Source organism: Lactuca saligna, chromosome 2 (assembly GCF_052625555.1).
Source record: "Lactuca saligna cultivar CGN05327 chromosome 2, ASM5262555v1, whole genome shotgun sequence".
In the NCBI taxonomy this organism is placed as follows: domain Eukaryota; kingdom Viridiplantae; phylum Streptophyta; class Magnoliopsida; order Asterales; family Asteraceae; genus Lactuca; species Lactuca saligna.
Window position 1 is genome coordinate 32,734,399 of NC_136418.1, and position 6,188 is coordinate 32,740,586.

Here is a 6,188-nt window from a genome sequence, read left to right on the forward strand (position 1 = left end):
GCCGAGGATACACACACACACATCACAAAAATTCAATTCCAATCTCTCTAAGTCTTGAAGAGCATTCCTCCCTCCTCCTTCAAAATTTTCGTGAATCAAGAGCTTCACAAGGAGAATCCATCACCAAAATCATTATCTAGGTAAGTTAATGCTTGGATCCATGCTTTGGACTCTTTCTTGTCTTCAAAAATCTCCTCTTAACTCTCATGAAATCATAAACTTGTGTCTTAGAACTCCATAAACTCGAATTCATCATCAAAGGGTGCTAGAGTGAAACATCACTTCATTTCTTCCATTCTTTCTTCAAAAACCGAATCAACACCCAAGGTGAGCTTCATACCCCCTATTTTCTGTTTTTATGAGTTTTTTTTTTTTTTTTGGGGGGGGGGGGGGGGGGGGGAATACAAGTGACAGTGTAGATCTATATGTGTTTTGTATGCTTTGTATGATTTCCATGCTTATATGTGTGCTTTTGTGAGTTATAATGTTGGATTTAGCCATAAAACCCCTCAAAACCGAGATATACCTTATGTTAAATGATTTTAGCCTCTACTATATTTCTACATACTAAGTGTTTCTAGAAAAATAGCTAAGTGGTTTAGTAATAATTTCTTTGGGCTAAAAACACAATTTTTGGACCTAAAATGTGAAAAATACAAAATTAAGGGCCCAAATTGACATATCACGAATTCTTATGGATAAGGTGTGTCAAAACAGTTTCAATAAAACCATTTATGGAAATATACTCATTTAGAGAATTAAAAACATAAATTTCAAGCTTAAGGGGCTAAAAATGACATTTTCGGCCCAATGAGGCCCATTATGCGAAATTTTCTGTTTTGGAGAGCCAAAACTGTGTTTTTCTGTAAAACAGTGGACTATAATTGTTCCAAGTCCTTTTCAAAGGTTTAAAATGCTTTTTAAATTTAAAAAGGACCAAAGTTGCAAAATTTTACAATTTGGGCCAAAATTGTCAAAATTGCAAAAAAGAAGGGTTATAACCACGAAAACTGAAGTTTCAGGGACTTAAGTTGTTTTCTATGAAAAATATGCTGAAAAATATTAATTTCAATAATTTTTGGTGTTAAAATGTCAAGAAAATTGATTTAAGGACCAAACCGGAAAGTATTTAAATAAAGGGTTGAAAAAGTAAATTTTACAAACAATGAGGGGCTGAAAACAGAAAACTTTCAAGGCTAATTCAATACATGCAATTTGACCAATGATGGCACCGCGACTATCGATGAAATACAATACATTACAACACCAAAAGTCGTTGTTAAACGAATTGGTTCGGTCTCGAACCAATAAAAATCCGAAACTATTAACACGACGACACTATGACACTATGACACTACGATTCATACTAATAACGTTTGGGAATTCAATATACATACGAGTGTGCACAGACGTCTACGCATCATCTTTGGGCCCCAAAAGTGTAAAATCTTGTTTGTTGAGCCTAGCTAGCCCAATGACCTGATCTTAACGCCCGAAGACCTCTATCTTACGAAGTGTTGGGTTTTACCGATTCGACACAACGTAAAAGGACTTTCAATGGCTTGTATACTACTGGTCCCCAAGGGTCCTTTGGTATTGCTAGTAGAGTCTACCTTTTTATGCGAGGCGGGTCTGGGACCCCTCGTACCTTTTTATCCCCAACTGGCTAATGGAGTCATCGAGGCCTTCGTGTCCTCTTTCTCTTCGGATGTGGGACTACACGTAGTCAGGGTTGTTGGATAACATGATTAGTACGGACGACGCCTACCGGATCGTTAGTATTGCTATCGACTAGTCGTTTGTGTAACGCGTGTTTGTAGCAAATAATCATGCTCAAAAATAATCCAACGTCGCCTGGTATTGATAACTTCACACGTGGCAATGGTTTCAATGTAATTTCATGTAATTCAAAGAATTAGGAAAACATCGGGTTTTCCTAGGGTTGTTCAATACATACGGATTTAGAATGCATACAATTTTAATGAACAATTTTTACAAGTATAGAAACAAACAAGCATACCTATGGATCTTCACACCTTTTTGACTATACTATTTTCAGAAAATATCGGATTTTCTGGTGGTTTTCAAACAATACAAAACATTGGATTTCAAACACTACTTATGAACTCACCAACATTTCATATGTTGACGTTTTTCAAAATACTTGTATTCTCAGGGAACCAGTGAATCAAAGGAAATCATATTCAGTGATGACTTGCAGTTTATTTATGTACGAAACGAACAATTTATTTTTGGGGAATGTAATGTTTAAACAATGTACTTCATGTAAACTTTACTGGTTGTACTATATTAATGCATGGTGACGAATGTTGTTACGTTTCATATATATACAATGTTATGGTATTCAATTGAGTCACGACAGCCCCCGGACGTTTCCGCCGTCTGGTTCGGGGGTGTGACAACAAGTATGTCATCAATGAACATAATGACGAACTTGTCCAGAAAAGGGCGACACACCCGGTTCATCAGGTCCATGAACACTGCTATTGCATTGGTTAGACCGAAGGGCATCATTACAAACTCGTAGTGTCCATACCAAGTCTTGAAAGCTGTTTTGGAAACATCGCTCTCATGAACTCGTAGCTGATGGTACCCTGACCAAAGGTCTATCTTTGAGAAGTAGCTGGCTCCCTGAAGTTGATCGATTAGGTCATCTATTCGCGGAAGGGGATATCGGTTCTTGACGGTCAACTTGTTCAACTCAGGGTAGTCGATACACATCCGGAAGGATACATCTTTCTTCTTTACAAATAAAACCGAAGCTCCCCAGGGTGAGGAAATCGGTCTGATGAACCCTTTGCTGAGCAACTCATTCAGTTGGCTGGATAACTCCTGCATTTCTGCTGGAGCTAGGCGATATGGAGACTTTTCTACGGGGGTAGCTCCAGGAATTAGGTCAATGCGAAACTCGACCTGACGTTCGGGAGGAATTCCTGGAAGCTCTTCTGGAAAGACATCAGGAAAGTTACAGACTTCGGGGATGCTCGCGAGGTCTTTAATTTCCTGTCTCTCGTTGATTACGTGTGCTAAGAATGCATGACACTCGTTATGTAGGAGCTTTTGAGCTTTGATGTAGGAAATGATGCGAAGATTGGATCTGAGTTTATCACCATAGATTATGAGAGTCTGACCCGAGGGGAGATTGATGTCACAACTAGAAATTTTGTGTCTTGTAATCACTATACTCAAGTAAATGTTGAATTCAAAAACTCAAGAGCATGTATGATGCTTACTCAATGGAAAACTAAACCTCAATTCACTACATCAAGCAATTGGAAACCCTAGAAGTTCTTGATTAGGTCCATTTTGGACTAGGACTTCCTTATTGGACTCTATGGACCAATAAGCTTCGAATTTAACTATCATGGGCTTAGAACCCTTAAATGGGCTCTAATTGGACCCACATTAATTTAATTCAACATTTTGGGTCATTTTGGGCCTAGAATGAAATGAATTAAAAGCTTTGATCCATGATTAACCTAATCTAGCTTAATAAAGCATAAAAATCACAATTTTATCTTATAAGGCCAATGATCACCCAAACTAACTCTAATATTGGGCTTAGGGGCAAAAAGCCCAAAAATCCTTTCTTCCCTCTCCATTCTCGGCCCAAGCCCAAGGAAAAGGAAGAGTTGACTTTGGATTGCCACCTCACTTTTATTTGTTGGGTCTCCATGCATGCAACTCATACTTCCAAGCATCTATCTTGTCAAAGTCACTCTCTTCTTTCCTCTCTCCCCCTCTCGGCCAAATCCTAAACACACACACAAACATTTCACTCATCTTTTCTCTCAAGGAACTCTCTCCATTTCTCTCCAAATTTTCGAGATCTAAGAGGTATTCAAGGGAGTTCTTCCACAAAGATCATCATCTAGGTAAGTTGAAACTTGGATCCACACTTTAGACTTCTTCTTATGCCCAAAAATCTCTTCTTAACTCATATGAAATCATAATCTTGTGTCTTAGAACCTCTCAAACTCGAGATCATCAAGAAAAGGTTGCTTAGGACGAAAATCATCCTATTTCCTTTCCATTTCTCCTCCAAAACCGAAACCACATCCAAAGGTGAGCTTCATACTGCCTATCTTTCTATTTTATAAGTTTTGTGGGGGGGGGGGGGGAATACAAGTGAAAGTGTAGATCTATATGTGTTTTGTATGCCTTGTATGATTTCTATGCTTATATGTGTGTTTTTGTGTGTTTATGATGTTGGATCTAACCATAAGCCCCAAAAAATCGAGATATACTTTATGTTAAATGATACTAGCATCAAATATATTTCTACATACAAATTATTCCTAGAAAAATAGCTAAGTGTCTTAATAACATCTTCTTTGGGCTAAAAACTCAATTTTTGGACATAAAATGTTAAAAATATAAAGTTAAAGGGCCCAAAATGACATATTACGAATCCTGATAGATGAGAAGAGTCAAAATAGTTTCAATAAAGTATTTTCTGGAAATATACTCTTTTGGAGGGTTGAAAATATAAAATTCAAGCTTAATGGGCTAAAAATGACATTTTTGGCCCAATAGGGCCCAATATGCGAAAGTTTCTGTTTTGAAGGGCCAAAACTATATTTTTCTGCAATAGAGTGGACTACTAGTGTCCCAAGTCCTTTTCTAAGGTTAAAAATGCTTGTCATAATTAAAAAGGACCAAAGTTGCAAAAATTTTCCAATTTGGGGCAAAAGTGTAAATTTGCGAAAAAGGAAGGTTTCAACCGAGAAAACTGTATTTTCAGGGACCAAAACTGTTTTCAACAAAAAATATGCTGAAAAATATCAATTTCAATAAGTTTGGTGTTAAAATGTGAAGAAAAATGGTTTAAGGACCAAATCGGAAATTTATTTATTTAAAGGGTTGAAAAAGTAAATTTATAACAAAAAGAGGGGATGTAATAGAAAAGTTGGAATGTTAATTCAATACATCCGTTGTGATCAAACACTGGCACTATGACTACCGATGAATTATATTACACAACAACACCAAAAATCGTTATCAACCGAATTGATTCGGTCTCGAATCAATGACAAACCCGAAACTACTAACATGACAATAACTCGACTCATACATGGAAACATTTGGGAATTCAATACACACGTGAGAGTGCACAGACGTCGATGCACCATCTTTGGGCCCCAAAGTGTAAAATCTTGTTTGTTGGGCCTAGCTAGCCTAATGACCTGATCTTTAGGCCCGAAGACTCCAACCTTACGAGTTGTTGGGTCTTACATGATCCAACACAGCGTAAAAGGACTTTCAATGGCTTTTTACTATTGGTCCCCAAGGGTCCTTTGGTACTGCTAGTAAAGTCGGTTATTCACATGCGAGTGGGCCAAGGGCCCTTCGTACTCTTTTTTTTTTATCCCCAGCCGGCTAACGGAGTTACCGAGGTCTTCGTGCCCTCTTTCTCTTCGGATGTGGGACTACAAGAAGTCAGGGCGGTTGGATTAAGTGAATAATACTGATGACGCCTACGGGATCGTTAGTATAAGTTGTAAACTGGCCATTTGTGTAACGCGTGTTTATAGCAATTCACCATGCGCAATAATCCGACGTCACCTGGAATCAATGACTTCACACGCCACGATGGTTCTACAACTACATGGAATTCAAACTATTAGGAAAACATCAGGTTTTCCTAGGGTTTTACAATTCATACAGTTTCGAAATGTACACAAGTTTAGTGAACATATTTTTAGAAACAAACAAGCATACTTATGGATCTTCACAAACCTTTTCAGAAACTCTTTTCAGAAAATATCGGATTTTCTGGTGGTTTTCAAAATAATTCAAAACGTTGCTTTTCAAATACCGCTTATCAACTCACCAACATTTCATATGTTGATGTTTTTCAAAATACTTGTATTCTCTTCTAACAAGTGAACCAAAGGAAAATGTACTCAGTGATGGCTTGCAGTTTGTTTAGCTATGAACCGAACAATTTGTTTTTGGGAATGTAATGTTAAAACAATGTACTCAGTGTAAACATTACCAGTTGTATTATATTAATGCATGGTGACGAATGATGTTATGTTTCATATATATTCAATGTTATGGTATTCAATTAAGTCACAACAACCCTCGGACGTTTCCGCCGTCTGGTTCGGGGGTGTGACAATTGAGAAGGATGGATTTTTCGTAGCAAAGGATATCAGCATGAT